Genomic DNA, 16406 nt, shown 5'->3' with positions numbered 1-16406 from the left:
TCATGCAAAGCAAGCATGTGAATGTAAATTACCTGTTACTTACCCGAATTTGGAGCTCTCCAGGGGCATTTGCAGATCTGCCTCGCAGTGTGTCCGATGCCGCCGCATTCTACCAGGCCGAGGAGGGGAGCTCAACGGAGAAGGTCTTCTGGTCTCAGTATGCTGAGGCTGGACATCCGGTGCCCCCTAGCGACCAGCTGAAGCAGCTGGTCGAGCTCCACAAGGTAGCCGAGCAGGCCATGAAGGTCCTTATAGTCCGGCTGTGGCCTGGAGGGGCCGTGCCTGGGAGCTACTTTGGCCTCGTGCGGTGGCTGGTGGATGCGTGCCCTTGGGTGGAGGTCATCAAGCGCTCCGCCTGCATTGAAGGTGCCCGTCGGGCCCTTGCCCGTGCAAAGGTGCACTGGGGCAGGCTGGATGCTGAGAGGCTTCTGACGGACGCGCCGCCGGCGGGCAAGGAGTATTGTACGCCCGAAATGTACTATAAGACTGTCCTGAAGGGTGCCCGCAAGATTGCGGATGAGTGCCCCAGAGATGTAATTTTTTAGTAGACTTGCAATGTGTTATCCTGTGCGCTGAAAACTTTGTTCATGCGCTTAAGCAACGCTTGTTTGATTTAAAATATTACCTTCTGTGCGGCCGTTTATCAAATCTGAGAGATGGCAAGTCGTCGGCTTCAGCCCCCATGCCACGAGTGCTGGGGTGTTCGGGATAAACTTGAGCGCTCTTGTTCCCATTTTTGGGTCCATCTAGGGAGGCGCTCAACACAACGAACAAGGCAACCGGACTTATAATGCTTGAACACTCTCACTTAGCCATAGAATTCTATAATTTTAAATTTTGGCGAAGCCCCTAGTGTTCGGAAGACCGAATTTGGGGCGCTATCCACGCCTTGGCCGGACATAGCCGGTTCCTCGCTCTAAGCGGCGTAAGTCTTTAAGGACTCGAAAAGACCTCTCGAACAGTGACCAGCTCTCGCCTTATCATGACGGTCAGTTTTAGCTTTCTCTACTGAGGCGTTAACCCAGCTCAACTGGGGCGCAATCGCAGTGGTTCTCCCAGTGCTACCTTAGCCGACGGAACGGAACATAAGGTACCAAAACATGGGAGCCGGGCAAACCCAACTATTGACCCAAGACATGATTCGGAGCCGATGCATATAGTGCTATAAGTTCGGGGTGCCGCACTTGTGAAAGTGTTCGGACTTCACACCATAATGCAGGGAACATAAGCCCCTAGTGTATTCTGCCGTACTGAATTGTACGGATGCAAGATGTCATAAGTGAACATACATATATAAATAAAGGGAATGCAATTATAAGCGAAAAATGATGCATTGTTAATTCGAGGAGTTCTGCTGTGAGTGCAGAACGATACAAATAGTGCGGTAAGGAAGGGTTTGGACTATTAGACATGTCCCCCTCCAGGGAATGGTGTAATAAACAGATTTAATGCTCGTAATGGAGACCACCTGAGTGTTCGTCGTAGCCCTGGTTCCTCCCTGGCTGTTGCATCGTGGGTTCGGCATATCTACTGCCGGACAGGGCCTCTTGTAAACGGCATCCTGTGGATAAAATAAGAATAATAAAAAAAGATTGACACACTTAGGAGCCCCTGGTGTGGTTGAGCCGCACTCTAGGCCTGTCGTGGTCGTGTCCCTCCCCCTATGCCCAAGGTATCTCCAGAGCATAATGATGTATGCGGGGAGCTTGTCTTACAATCATGTAAGGGCTGGGGTTGGGGCCGCATTGCTACGCGTGCTCAGAACGCGCCAGGTGGTCTTGGTGTATGTTACTCCGGGCGCGTTTAATCCCGTCCGGTCTTTTAGCGACCGGACTCGAGAGTTTCCTTAAGAGGCTGTTCTGAACTTTTGCCGCGAGAGCCGCTGTGTGTTCCTCCGTTCGGAGGGAGCGTTCAGTGTTTCCGTTGACCGTGATGACTCCATGAGGGCCTGGCATCTTGAGCTTGAGGTATGCATAATGTGGCACCGCGTTGAACTTTGCAAACGCGGTTCGTCCGAGCAGGGTGTGATAGCCGCTGCGGAACGGGACTATGTCGAAGATTAACTCCTCGCTTCGGAAATTATCCGGGGATTCGAAGACCACTTCTAGTGTGACCGAGCCTGTACAATTGGCCTCGACACCTGGTATGACGCCTTTGAAGGTCGTCTTTGTAGGTTTAATCCTTGAGGGGTCTATGCCCATCTTGCGCACTGTATCCTGATAAAGCAGGTTCAGGCTGCTGCCGCCGTCCATGAGGACTCTAGTGAGGTGAAATCCATCGACGATTGGGTCTAAGACCAATGCGGCGAATCCGCCATGGCGGATACTGGTGGGGTGGTCCCTTCGATCAAAAGTGATCGGGCAAGAGGACCATGGATTGAACTTCGGGGCGACTGGCTCCAACGCATATATGTCCCGAAGTGCACGCTTCCGCTCCCTCTTGGGTATGTGGGTTGCATATATCATATTTACCGTCCGCACTTGTGGGGGGAAACCCTTCTGTCCTCTATTGTTCGGCGGCCGGGTCTCCTCCTCGTCGTCGCTATGCAGCCCCTTGTCATTGTTTTCAGCAATTAACTTGCCTGCCTGCTTGAATACCCAACAATCTCTGTTGGTGTGGTTAGCTGGCTTTTCGGGGGTGCCATGTATCTGGCAAGAGCGGTCGAGTATTCGGTCCAAATTGGACGGGCCCGGAGTGGTTCTTTTGAATGGCTTCTTCCGCTGACCGGATTTAGAGCCTCTGAATCCGGCGTTGACTGCCGTATCTTCATTGTTATCGCCGTTAACGCGGTGCTTATTTTTGTTTTGACGCGACCTGCCATTGTGGTCCTTAGTATCCGGACTGCCAGCATTTTTGCTGAGGTTGTTGCTGCGAGCTAGCCAGCTGTCCTCTCCCACACAGAAGCGGGTCATGAGTGATGTGAGGGCTGCCATGGATTTCGGCTTTTCCTGTCCTAGGTGCCGGGCCAGCCACTCGTCGCGGATGTTATGTTTGAAGGCTGCAAGGGCCTTTGCATCCGGACAGTCAACGATTTTATTTTTCTTTGTTAAGAACCGTGTCCAGAATTGTCTGGCCGATTCATCTGGCTGCTGAATTATGTGGCTTAGGTCATCGGCGTCTGGTGGTCGCACATATGTGCCTTGGAAGTTGTCGAGGAATGCGGCTTCCAGGTCCTCCCAACACCCAATTGACTCTGCTGGAAAGCTGTTAAGCCAATGCCGAGCTAGTCCTTTAAGCTTGAGTGGGAATTACTTGATGGCGTGGAGATCGTTGCCGTGGGTCATATGGATGTGAAGGAGATAATCTTTGATCCAAACCGCGGGGTCTGTTGTGCCATCATAAGATTCAATGTTCATGGGTAGGGATTTGATGATCCATTACTTCGTCTGTGAAGCATAGTGGGTGTGCGGCGCCTCTATATTGAGAAATATCACGACGTAGCTCAAGAGAGCGTTGTCTGCTATGTTCGGCTCGGCCGGAGTTTCTGTATCCGGCGCGACGGTAGTCATCATGGGTCGTGGGGCGCCCACGTGATCCGTAGATAGATCTAGATTGTCTTGCCTTGTCCTCCAATATATCCCGCAAGTCCGGCGCATTCCCCCGTGGCTTCATACTTTTCGAGCGGCGCCGGGGTACGGTTCTGATGGGGGGCCTAGATGCCTCTCTGTCGCGACCGCGGGGTGGTCGGTCTGCCGTATTATGCGCTGGTGATGAAGGTTTGTACGCTTCCTCCTCTAGTCGGGGGAGCAACTTGCGTTTTGGGTAGCTTTTGGAGGGGCGTTCGAGTTCATACTCTTCGGCCGCGAGGACCTCGGTCCATCTGTCGGCCAGCTGGTCTTGATCAGCTTGAAGCTGTTGCTGCTTTTTCTTTAGGTTGTTCGCCGTGGCCATTAGCCTGCATTTAAAACGCTCTTGTTCGACGGGATCCTCGGGCACGACGAATTCGTCGTCATTGAGGCTTGCCTCGTCTTCGGAGGGAGGCATGTAATTTTCGTCCTCTTCGTCTGCCGCTCTCTCCTGAGGGCTGGCTACTCCGTCCTCCTGTGCTGAATCTTGCTGGAGGGGGTTGTCTTTGGCACTCTCTGGGGTGTTATTATCTCCGGTGCCGGACTCTCCATTCTTACTGTGGCGGGATTTAGAGCGGCGCCGCTGACGTCGGCGCTTCGGCTGTTTCTTAGAAGAATTCGCCTCCGCTGCTTCTTCGTCGTCCCCATCCTTTGGGGTATCCACCATGTATATGTCGTATGAAGAGGTGGTCTTCCAGTGCCCTGTAGGCGCTGGTTCTTGATCGTCTCCGGCATCGTCGTCCATTCCGTCGATGTCTTCGGAGTCATAGTCTAGCATGTCAGTTAGATCATCGACAGTGGCTACAAAGTGGGTGGTGGGTGGGCTTTGAATTTCTTCGTCGTCCGCATCCCAGCCATCCTGACCGTAGTCTGGCTAGGGTTCTCCTGATAACGAGAGATGTTTTAGCGAATTTAGGATGTCGCCAAAGGGTGAGTGCTGAAAGATGTCCGCGGGGGTGAACTCCATGATCGGCGCCCAATCGGATTCGATTGGTAGGGGCGCAGGAGGTTCGGAGTCCGGCAAGGAGTCCGGCACCTCAGAGTCACGAGCTTCATAAGGGACAAGGTCAGTATTCGGCTCCATCGTCGTGGAAGTTGCAGCTCCCGAGGCGGTGTCCAGCCACCTGTCCTCGATCTGTGCGGTCGGCTCCGAACTATGGGTCAGAGCGGACTTGTGTGCGGCCTCCAGGGTACTGTCCAACGGCAGAGCTAGATCATGCCCATCGTGACAGTGCGGCACGCTCGGCTGTGGCTCGACTCCATCGAAGATCAGGTCCCCGCAGATGTCGGCCGTGAAGTTTAGGCTTCCAAACCTGACCTGATGGCCAGGGGCGTAGCTTTTGATCTGCTCCAGATGGCCAAGTGAATTGGCCCGCAGTGCGAAGCCGCCGAACACGAAGATCTGTCTGGGGAGAAAAGTCTCACCCTGGACGGCGTGGTTGTTGATTGAAGAAGCCATCAAGCCTATCAGTGACGACATAGAGGAACTCTCAATGAAAGCACCAATGTCGGTGTCAAAACCGGCGGATCTCGGGTAGGGGGTCCCGAACTGTGCGTCTAAGCGGATGGTAACAGGAGACGAGGGACACGATGTTTTACCCAGGTTCGGGCCCTCTTGATGGAGGTAAAACCGTACGTCCTGCTTGATTAATATTGATGATGTGTGTTACAACAGTGGATCTACCACGAGATCAAGGAGGCTAAACCCTAGAAGCTAGCCTATGGTATGATTGTTGTAATGGTTGTTCGTCCTACGGACTAAAACCCTCCGGTTTATATAGACACCGGAGAGGGCTAGGGTTACACAGAGTCGGTTACAATGGTAGGAGATCTACATATCCGTATCGCCAAGCTTGCCTTCCACGCCAAGGAAAGTCCCATCCGGACACGGGACGAAGTCTTCAATCTTGTATCTTCATAGTCTTGGAGTCCGGCGGATGATGATAGTCCGGATGTCCAGACACCCCCTAGTCCAGGACTCCCTCAGAGGTAGCTAGGTCTACTCACCGGCCGTGTACTCAACATGCAGGAGTTCCCGGGGCGATGGCCGATGACCCCTGGGGGCATAGGTTTAGTCCGGTGTGCTGACCTCTCTATTTAGCCTAGGTCGAGTTGCGGCGTATTGTTTCGCCGAGGTCGGGCATGACCTAGGAAAGTGTGTCCGGCCGGAGTTAATCGAGCATGGTGGGTAAGTTGGTGCACCCTTCCAAGGAAGAAAACATCTATCGATAGCATGTCCTACGATAACGGACACTCGGAGTTGTATCCCGATCAATACAACAAGAACTGGATGCTGAGGCTTGAAATGGATATGTGGCTCCGGTAGTCAAGAAAGGATCCCGGGGCGTTGACAACAACATAAATATGACATGTTATACTACTCTACTCCCTCCGTAAGTGCAACTATCCCTGGGTGGTTTTGGTAATGATTAACAACATATAGCTCATTGAACTAATATCATTACAAGATAAATATTTTAGGAAAGTTCAATGATTGGCATGGCATGGATAAGGAATGTGGACCCCTCAAAATGCTAAGGACAAAAGATTGGCTCAAGCTTCAAAGTCCAAGACTCTACATTTTCTCTTTTAGTGATCCAAGATCACATTGAGTCTATAGGAAAGCCAATACTATTAAAAGGGGATGAGGTGTTGCTTAATGGCTTGTGTCGGTGTCAAAACCGGCGGATCTCGGGTAGGGGGTCTCGAACTGTGCGTCTAACGCTAATGGTAATAGGAGGCGTGGGACACGATGTTTACCCAGGTTCGGGCCCTCCCTATGGAGGTAATACCCTACTTCCTACTTGATTGATCTTGATGATATGAGTATTACAAGAGTTGATCTACCATGAGATTGAAGAGGCTAAACCCTAGAAGCTAGCCTATGATTATGATTGTTCATCCTATGGACTAAACCCTCCGGTTTATATAGACATCGGAGGGGGCTAGGGTTACACAGAGTCGGTTACAGAGAAGGAGATCTACATATCTGAATCGCCAAGCTTGCCTTCCACGCAAAGGAGAGTCCCATCCGGACACGGGACGAAGTCTTCAATCTTGTATCTTCATAGTCCAACAGTCCGGCCAAAGTATATAGTCCGGCTGTCCGGATACCCCCTAATCCAGGACTCCCTCAGTAGCCCCTGAACCAGGCTTCAATGACGATGAGTCCAGCCCGCAGATTGTCTTCGGCATTGCAAGGCGGGTTCTTCTCCAAATTCTCTAGAGTACCTATTGTAATGAGTAGTGTCCGGCTTCCCATCAATATTGCACTCCTCGGCTTCTGTGCTGCAATAATGGCCATCTCCACATGTCGAGCGAATGCGAGAAGTTGGGGCATTTTTACATTTGCCACCCTGACCATATAAGTAAATAGTCTATTTAAAGAGACGGGGATCCTCAGATCCAAATCATACCATCTCCTCCCAGCGAGCATTCATCAAAAGCGCGCCCGGAAAAATCCATACCACCATGGCTGGACATCGCGGTTCCTCCTCCCGCTCACGTAGCACTAGGCCAGGTGATTGGGAGAAATGTTCTATCCCCCACAGCTGATTAGTAGAGCTGCAGACCAGGGGGTTTCTTCCGCCTGCGTACATGGTCCCCGTCCGAGCTAGACTAGCCACTTATAATGGCGGGGAGCAAGCGAAGAGCTATCCAAACCCTTCCAAGGGAGAGCGGGTATGCTTCGTCCTCTATTTGTTGAGGGGACTCGGATTTCCAGTCCATCCTGTCCTCCGCGGGCTCCTGGAGTTCTACGGCCTCCACCTGCATAACTTCACCCCAGCCTCCATATTGCATGTCGCAGGCTACATTGCCTTCTGCGAGCTATTCCTGAGTTGCGAATCCCATTTCGAGTTGTGGAAGAGGCTATTCTACCTCGTACCCCGCACTCAAGAGGGGTCGGTATATCAAGTGGGCGGAGCCGAAATATGGCGCATCGCCGGGACCGGATACCTATCTGGTACCCCGAAGAAGACATCTGAAGACTGGCCTTTGGAGTGGTTCTACATGGAGGATGTCCCTCTCTGGACCCTTTTCGGAAGGGCCTTCCCGAGTTCGTAAATGCCCCATTGAAGAAACGCCACAACTGGCGCTCCAGGAGCCCCCTGGAGGAAGATAATAGAGAGATCATTTTCCTGATGAGCAGGATAAATACGCTGGCCAAATCAGGGCTAGCAATAATTGAAGTCATGTCCATATGTATACTGCGGGGAGTGCAGCCACTTCAATATCAGGGAAAACCCATGTGGCACTTCAATGGGAAAGATGATGTCACCCACTGCGTCCGTAAAGGTCCGGACTCTCCCGCCGCTCTGGCGAAGATACTGTCCGATTTATACAAAGGAGAAGAGGAGGAGTTCATCTGTATTAAGCCACGGGATGGATTCTCCATGTACAACCCCCCAAGCTGGGTGAGTCTCTATCTTTTATTCCAGTCTTTCCTATATTTCTAGCACGAATGCTTTACTTCGTCAATCCATAACAGGAACTGCGAAGAGCTATGAAGGATATTCACAGCCCATACCCATAGCCGGAGGACCTCAACCGAGCTCTCGACCCCGGACTCAAAGAAGATCCGGACACATTTGTGGAGCTTGTTGACAGGATATTTTATCAGTTAAGCTGTGATGGTGTGATGGTGACTATTACAACCGATTATCCGGGCCTACTCCCTGTATCCCAGGTAAGTAAAGCCAGAGCCCCAACTTCCAAAAAGGATTCCCTCTTTACACTTCACCCACCGCACATGCATTACGCCTTACAGGGAAGGTCATCGGGGCGCCAAGCCGAACCCGCAGTGACTCGCCAACAAGGGGCACCAAAGCCGGGTAGGCTTACACTACTCACTACTAGGAAAAGGCATGCTAGTGGCGCACCAGTTTTGCCTTCTAATGGCGCACTACTGGTGCGCCACTGGCATCACGCCATTAGAATTAAATTCTAATGGCGCACCACAAGTGCGCCATTAGTATCTGGTGTTCTAATGGCGCACCGCGTAGTGCGCCATTAGTATTGCCCACAGTGCGCCATTAGAATTCTTTCCAGGGGGCCATATGTACCCATGTGCTTTGGCATACTAATGGTGCACCAGTGGCTGATGTGCCATTAGTGTGATTATCACAGTGCGCCATTAGTGTCTTGCGTGGTGCGCCACTAGTATGAATATTAGGGATTATTTATTTTCTTTTCTGATATTTTCACAGGTTACAAAATATATTATTGGACAGAATTTAGACAACAGCACACAGCAACAGCAGATTCATCGAATACAATAGAAGATTAGTCTCCGAATACAAATCATCATATTAGTCTCTGAATTCAAAAGACCGAACAAAGATAGAACATTACAAGTCTCGAGACCGCGAGTAGCTAGTTTGTCTTCACATTACAAGTCGATGTCGACCATCTAAACTACCATCACATAGAAGAGAGTTGTGGTCATCATGATGAGCATCATCACGATGAAACTGGTCTTCATCCGGTTCCTCCAACGCTCCCTCCTCTCTCCCGCTAGATAGCGGGCGTATCTAGATTCGGCCTCCGCCCTAGTGGTGTACCCTTTGTAATTGTTACCGCTGAAACGGTGAACCTGTCTCCGACACTCCTCCCAGTCGTCGTAGACTCCGGGAACCTTACCCTTGTACACGACATACGACGACATCTCTATGCACAAGCCAAACAATAGACAATACATAAGCAATATGTAAGTATGCAACAAAAGGATCGGAAGAGAAAAGCAAGACATTAATAGCATGATTCATGGTCCTACTAATAAATAGCATCGATTACATCTAAGTTGAACGACTGTCCAAACCAAAGAGACATACGAATTCATTAAAGTTTAATTACAACATGAGCCAATCAATGTTTCAGAACTACACATCACTACTTTCGACTCGACTCATCGGACAGGAGCGTGGATGAAGCCGCCGTCTGTCGCGATGGTCATGAAATCGCGGTTGTTGTCACCCTGCATTTGTAGCATTCCATCTATCTCATTGTTGGATGGTTGATATCTGTGGAAGAACTGCCCCGACGTATGAAGGACATCTTGATGGATGATGTCCGCAAAGTCCGACTGGATGCGAAAGAATTCTTGTCTGAGGTCCGCGTCCTGGATTGCCGACAAGTTCGCGGCCCAATCTTTGAGATTATCTGGTAGCATAAGTTGATGATGGTCCCTTACGATCGCCCGCATGTGATGGAGGGCGTAGTAGGCATCCTTCTGACCGCCAGGCGGCTGCTTGACGTAGCAAAACTTCGTATTGTGTGAGAACATGTGCTTGCCGTACTTACGAACAGTCCTGGTGAAGGTACCTCCAGATCTGGCGTAGCCGGGGAGAACATCATCAAGAACTTTCTTGACATTTGTGTAGTCTATCTTGGAGTTACAGTTCGGGTCGAAATACGTGGCCATGGAATATTTCGGGCTTAAGAGGATGAGTGTGCAATGTGTGTCACTGCACAGAACACGGAATGTTAGAAAAAAAAAAGAACGATCGAAATCTAAGAAATCATATGTTACGGGGCGGTTAAGGGATGACTTACTCAGGAAAGTAAGCCACAAGGAAGTTATCCTTATCTGGGTTTGCCAGAATGACGGCTTCGAGGTGTGAACTCGCAACTTGGCGGTCCCCAACACTGCTCAAGTGCTTGGCACGCATGTAGAAGGGGTCGACTATCACGATGTCCGGGGTCTTGTCTCTAATGATCCGCATCTGCATACTCAGCGAAAACAGCCGAATGAAGGTGTAGTGCAGCGGATGAAGGTTAAACATAGCAAAGATGTCATCAAACTACAGGACAATCATACCCCCGATGTCGCCATCCACAAAGCCCTTGCCCTCTGGCACCTTGGCCACGAAAACCGGGTATGCCACATCCTTCTCTCTGAGACGCCGCTTCTCCAAAGAAAGAACGCTATCGTGCAGACTCCGCATAGCACCGGTTGCAGCATTCAGCATATTTGGCGGTAGCATCGCCCTACCCGCCACATGCACCCTCCTCGAGATATCCTTAGGTGAAGGTGGCCCGTCCTGAGCACGGATCGTACTCGGTGCCGGTTGGCTCGCACCGGCGCCCTTGTTAGTCTTTCGTTTCCGTCCCTTCTTCTTGATCTCCTGTAATGCGACCGAGTTCTGCTCACAGACCGCCTTCTTGAGCGTGTTGGGGATGATAATATTTCGCACCTCAGCTATCTGAGGCTCGACGAAGGCGGGAGCTGGAGGCATCTCCTGAGAACTGAACGCCAGACGACGCCTATTGCAATTGGATTTCTCCGACGTACCAGCTAGATTGCGGTCGTCTTGGTTGGGTTCTTGAGAAAGAGGCCCGCAGAACTCGTCAGAGTACCCATGTTCGGCAAAGTACTTATCAACTTTGGTAAATGTACCATCGTCATTGTCATCGTCGTTCGGATCCTGTGCCATAGGGCTGTCCGGATCCTGTGCCATAGGGATGTCTGGCGGGTCCGGTAGCGTTGCGGCGTTCTTGCCATGGCTTGGCGCCGGCACGACTGGCGGTCTTGTCTGTGGGGTGGTGTCCCCCGCCCCCAAACGAATCTGGCTCTTCGGCCAAAGCACCGGCCAGCTTACGCAGGCGCTGAGGGTCATCTCATCTTATTCGTCGGCCCCAGCGGGTCGAACCGGAGGTAACAGCTCGTCGCAGCATGGCAGCACCCGAACCACTTCAACCCTATACATTGTGGATGGCATCGGATTACCGTGGAACATGCGGTTGCCCGGTTGAACGATTCTGCCCTTGGCGACATTGACCAGCTTGGCGCCCACGAAGTGCAGAAGAGTGCAAGGAACGTCGGTGGTGCCCTGCGAAAACATGTACAGGGCGTCAGGGATGCCCAGTCAAAGGCAAGGAGATGAAGTCATCGGCCGAGAGGCTTAGTTACCGTGATGCCGTCGAGCTCGGCTAATGTCGAGGCACCGCCAACAGCGGGCGTGCAACTGACGGAGGGAGCGCTTGCTGGCTATCTATTCATGATATCAAAAAGTGCCCATGAAAAACAATCGAGAAATGAAGACTACGATTTAAATACAATCGATCTTAGCTAGCTATCTGTTCGCAATCTTCTTGCCCTTCTTTTTCGCAAATGGAGTTCTTCTGTGGAACGGACGTCCTTTAGGTAGGGTGGTCCTGCTTCTTCTTGTGGTGTGTGCTGCTACTTCATCGTCGTCGTCATGTTCGATCTTCGGGTCGCCGTACTTGTCGAAGTCTTGCTCATTGGCTACTCCATCCATTCCGATGATCTTCCTTTTGCCTCTCCTCACGACAACACGACTGGGCTTTGACGGGTCGGTAATGAAGAAGCATTGGTCCACTTGGGAAGCCAGTACCCATGGCTCATTTTTCGTGGTGACGTTTGCGCCCGCGGTCTTGGATTTTGCTTCGGGTATAACCATGGTGGTGAAATATTGGTCTTCTTTTAGGACGCTCTTGGCCCATCTGATACAGAACATCGGCACCTTCTCTCCAGCGTAGCTCAGCTCCTAGATCTCCTTGATCCTTCCGTAGTATCTGTCCTTGTCCTTACCAGTGTAGGATTCCATCGTTACCCCGGAGTTCTGATAACCATCGCTCTTCATGTCCTTGTCCTCGGTGTAGAATGTGTAGCCGTTGATATCGTACGCCTCATAGGTCATCAGGTTGTGCTCGGCGCCCTGTGACAAGGAGAATATGAGTTGTTCTTCCGCGGAAGAATCTTCATGTAAAGGGTACGACAGAAGCTTCTGCTTGAACCAACGCGTGAAACATGAGTTGTGCTCTTTGAGTATATCTTCGTCCGTCCTCTATTGGCCTCGGTCATTGTATGTCTTCTCAATAAAGGTTTTGTGCTCTACCACCCAAGGATTGACCATGTCTATGTGTTGTAGCGCGACTAGGTTTGCTCTTTCAAAGTCGGCGAGTCGACCCTCAAAGTCGACATGCATTTCGCGGCGACCCTCACGGTGACCCCATCCAGCGAGCCTGTCGAGGTGCCTGTTGACGGGCAGACCAATGGGGTTCTCGATGCCTAGATAATTCGTGCAGTAGGAGATGCACTCTTCGGTCAGAAAGCCCCTGGCTATACTTCCCTCTGGACGTGACATGTTGCGAACGTATCCTTTGATGACACCATTCATCCTTTCGAACGGCATCATGCTGTGCAGGAACATCGGCCCGAGTTGGATGATATCCTCCAGGATATGGACCAGCAGATGCACCATAACGTCGAAGAATGCGGGCGGGAAGTACATCTCAAGCTCGCATAGTATCACCACGATCTCTTCCTGTAGTCTTCTGAGTTGCCTCACGCCAATCGACTTCCGAGAGATGACGTCGAAAAAGTTGCATAGGCCAAATAGGGTTTCACGGACGTGCGCGTCCATGATCCCACGGATTGCAACTGGAAGTATCTGCATCATCAGCACGTGACAGTCGTGAGACTTCATCTCGCTGAACTTCTGCTTCGCTGGGTCTAGGTATCTGCTTATCTTCCCCGCGTAACCGTAAGGAAGTTTTACTCCTAGGAGGCAGGTGAAAAACTGCTCGATCTCCTCCTGACTTAGAGTGAAGCACGCGGGAGGGTAGTCATTTCTGGTCTTCTTGGCCTTTTTGCCTTTGCGACGACTTTCTGTGTCCTGCTTCGCCTCATCATCATCATCATCATTAGCGTGAAGCTCCTGCCTGATGCCCACTGATTTCAAGTCTGCCCTTGCTTTCGGCCCATCTTTGGTCCTCTCTGGCATGTTGAGCAGGGTACCAAGCAGACTCTCGCACACGTTCTTCGTGATATGCATGACATCAAGGCTGTGAGGCACATGGTGGATCTTCCAGTACGGCAAGTCCCAGAAAACAGACCTCGTTTTCCATACCTTCAGCAGCGGCTCTGGCGCCTTTCGCTTCTTTCCCGGCTCTGGTGCCTTTTGCTTCTTTCCCGGCAGTGGGCAGTCTTTCCAATTTTTCAACAGCTCGTCTATTTCCTTGCCGCTCCTCGTACACGGGCGTTTTCGGGGTTCGGTTTCACCATCGAACAGATCCTTGCGTTTCCTCCATGGGTCATCATCGCGAAGCCACCTTCGATGTCCCATGAACACGGTTTTCAAAGACCCGGGATCTCTATCTAGCTGGCAATACGTTGTGTCATCCATGCACCTTACGCATCCAGAAAATCTGTGGACTACCTGCCCCGCGAGATATTTGTAACCGAGATAGTCGTGCACCGTCGTGAGCAGTGCGGCTCTCATAGGGAAATATTCTCTCTCTACGGCGTCCCACGTATTGGCTGGCGTTTTCCACAGCGTGTCTAGCTCCTCCTTCAGCAGCCCCAGATATAGATTGATGTCGTTCCCTGGTTGTTTCGGCCCTTCAATTAGCATACGCATGTGAATGTACTTCCTCTTCATGCGCAACCAGGGGGGAAGGTTGTACATCCACACAAACACAGGCCAGGTGCTATGTGTGCTTCTCTGGCTGCCAAACGGATTGACTTTATCGGTGCTCGCGCCCAGCACGATGTTCCTTGGATCCTTCGCAAATTCTGGGTCTTCGAAGTTCAACGCTTGCCACTGGCTCGCATCCTTAGGGTGACTTAGCATCTTGTCTTTTTTATTTATCTCCGGATCATTTCCGTCATCTTCCCGCTTCTTCTCCTCCCTATCTGCGTGCCAACGCAGGAGCTTTGCTACCTTAGGGTCCGCGAAATACCGTTGCAGACGAGGAGTGATCGGAAAGTACCACACCGATTTTCGAGGAGCTTTCTTCCTCTTCTTGTATCGAGTGACGCCGCACACCGGACATATGGTAGACTCCGCGTGCTCGTCCCGATAAATGATACAATTGTTCATGCACACATGGTATTTCATGTGCGGTAAATCCAGAGGACACACGATTTTTTTCGCCTCCTCGAAACTGGTCGGGCACTTGTTCCCCTTGGGAAGACTTTCGTGCCAGAATGACATGTTCTCGTCGAAGCATGCGTCGGTCATTTTGTGTTTTACCTTCATCTCTAGAGCCATGAACGTTACTTTCAGGCGGGTATCCTCGGGCCTGCATCCTTCATACAATGGAGTAACCGCGTCTATCTCCAGTTGATCCAGCTTGGCTTTCTCTCGGGCGGCAGCTCTTGCGTTATCCGTCTGCTTGAGAAGCAGCTCTTGAATATGAGGGTCCTACACCCAGCCTCCATCGTTGTCTGCTCCGGCATCTTCATCTTCATGATCGTGCCCTTCGTCTTGATCTTCCCCATCATCATTTACGACATCTTCTAAATGATGACTGTGTGCAGCATCACTGTCGTGATCATGTCCTGGAGATTCTTCGTCTTCTCGCCCGCCCTCGCCGCGGTGGTACTTGTCTTGTTGCCCTTCCTCATTTCTTGCCCGGCCCCCATGGACGACTTCATAGTCATCTTCATCACCTTGCCACCGATAGCCATCCATGAAACCACGCAAGAGCAGGTGGTCCTGCACCTGCCCGGAATCTGGGTCCGCAATAAGGCTCTTCAGCTTGCATCTTCGACACGGACATCTTATCTCCGTCTCGTTCTTTTGAAGCATCTCGGCCTTCGCGGAGCTCAAAAACCTATTCACGATGCCTTCAGTCATCGTGCGGACCATGGTCGCCTGCGGGGTAGAGCAAAACGATATTTTAGAACCAAGAAAAAATTTGGCATGACCTTCCCTAAAAATAGGACCAAAAAGAATGCATAGTGCCAAAATTCTCGCCGAAACGGAAATGAATCAAAACATTCCGGCAAAATATTGGCAACTATCGCATTTCAAATACCGGTACCTTCAAACACAATCATATATGCAACACCACAAACACATGCAACACCACAAACATACATAGATCTAGCTAGGCCACAAAAAGTGCATGTGCACGTTGTTGGAGCGAGCTAGGGAGAAAAAAAGTAGATCTACATCATGAAGATAGCTTTCCCCTTACTTACCTATCAAAAAAAGGTAATTTCACCACTTAATTTTGATGAATTTATGGTGGAAATGAGGTGAGGAGGAGGAGGCAGCCGAGACAAGTTTGGAGGAGGAGGTGGAGAGAATGAAGTGGGGAAAGTGAGTGGGTAGGTGGGCTGTCCAAAATATCTTGTTGGTCCCACGTTACTAATGGCGCACCACCACATAATGCGCCATTAGTAATCCTGGTTACTAATGGCGCACCTGCAGGTGGTGCGCCATTAGTACTTTTTGCAGAAAAGTAAAAAAACATATGTATTCTAATGGCGCACGGCGTCACAGTGCGCCATTAGTAGTTTAAACAACTAATGGCGCACTATGATACGGTGCGCCATTAGTAGGTTCGGAAAAAAGTAAAAAAAATATATATACTAATGGCGCACTTGCCTGGCCGTGCGCCATTACTAGTTCTAACTACTAATGGCGCACTTTGTCACCATGCGCCATTAGTTTGTATGGAAAAATGGGGAAAAAATCGACAGTAGTGGCGCACCGTGAGGCTGGTGCGCCATTAGTGTCTGCCACACTAATGGCGTACCTGAAGCCAGTGCGCCATTAGTATATAGTAGTGGCGCACTGTCTTTCTGGTGCGCCATTAGAATCAGTCCTATCTATAGCCCTTTTCCTAGTAGTGACTAGGGAAAAGCCTATACACAGAACTTTAGTAGTAGCGAGGGTCAAAAAAGCACGCTGGTGCTAAGTAGCAGTAGCGCGCCTGAGAAAACCGCGCTGCAGATAAAGTTCTAGCAGTAGCGCGTCTTGCTCTAAACACGTTACTACTAAAATTCCCACGGCTTAGCCGATAGGCTACACATAGTAGTAGCGACCTATAACGAACCGCGCTACCGCTACTTTACTTGTAGCAGCG

Source organism: Triticum dicoccoides, chromosome 3B, assembly GCF_002162155.2.
Source record: "Triticum dicoccoides isolate Atlit2015 ecotype Zavitan chromosome 3B, WEW_v2.0, whole genome shotgun sequence".
Lineage (NCBI taxonomy): Eukaryota > Viridiplantae > Streptophyta > Magnoliopsida > Poales > Poaceae > Triticum > Triticum dicoccoides.
This window is presented reverse-complemented; position numbering follows the sequence as displayed.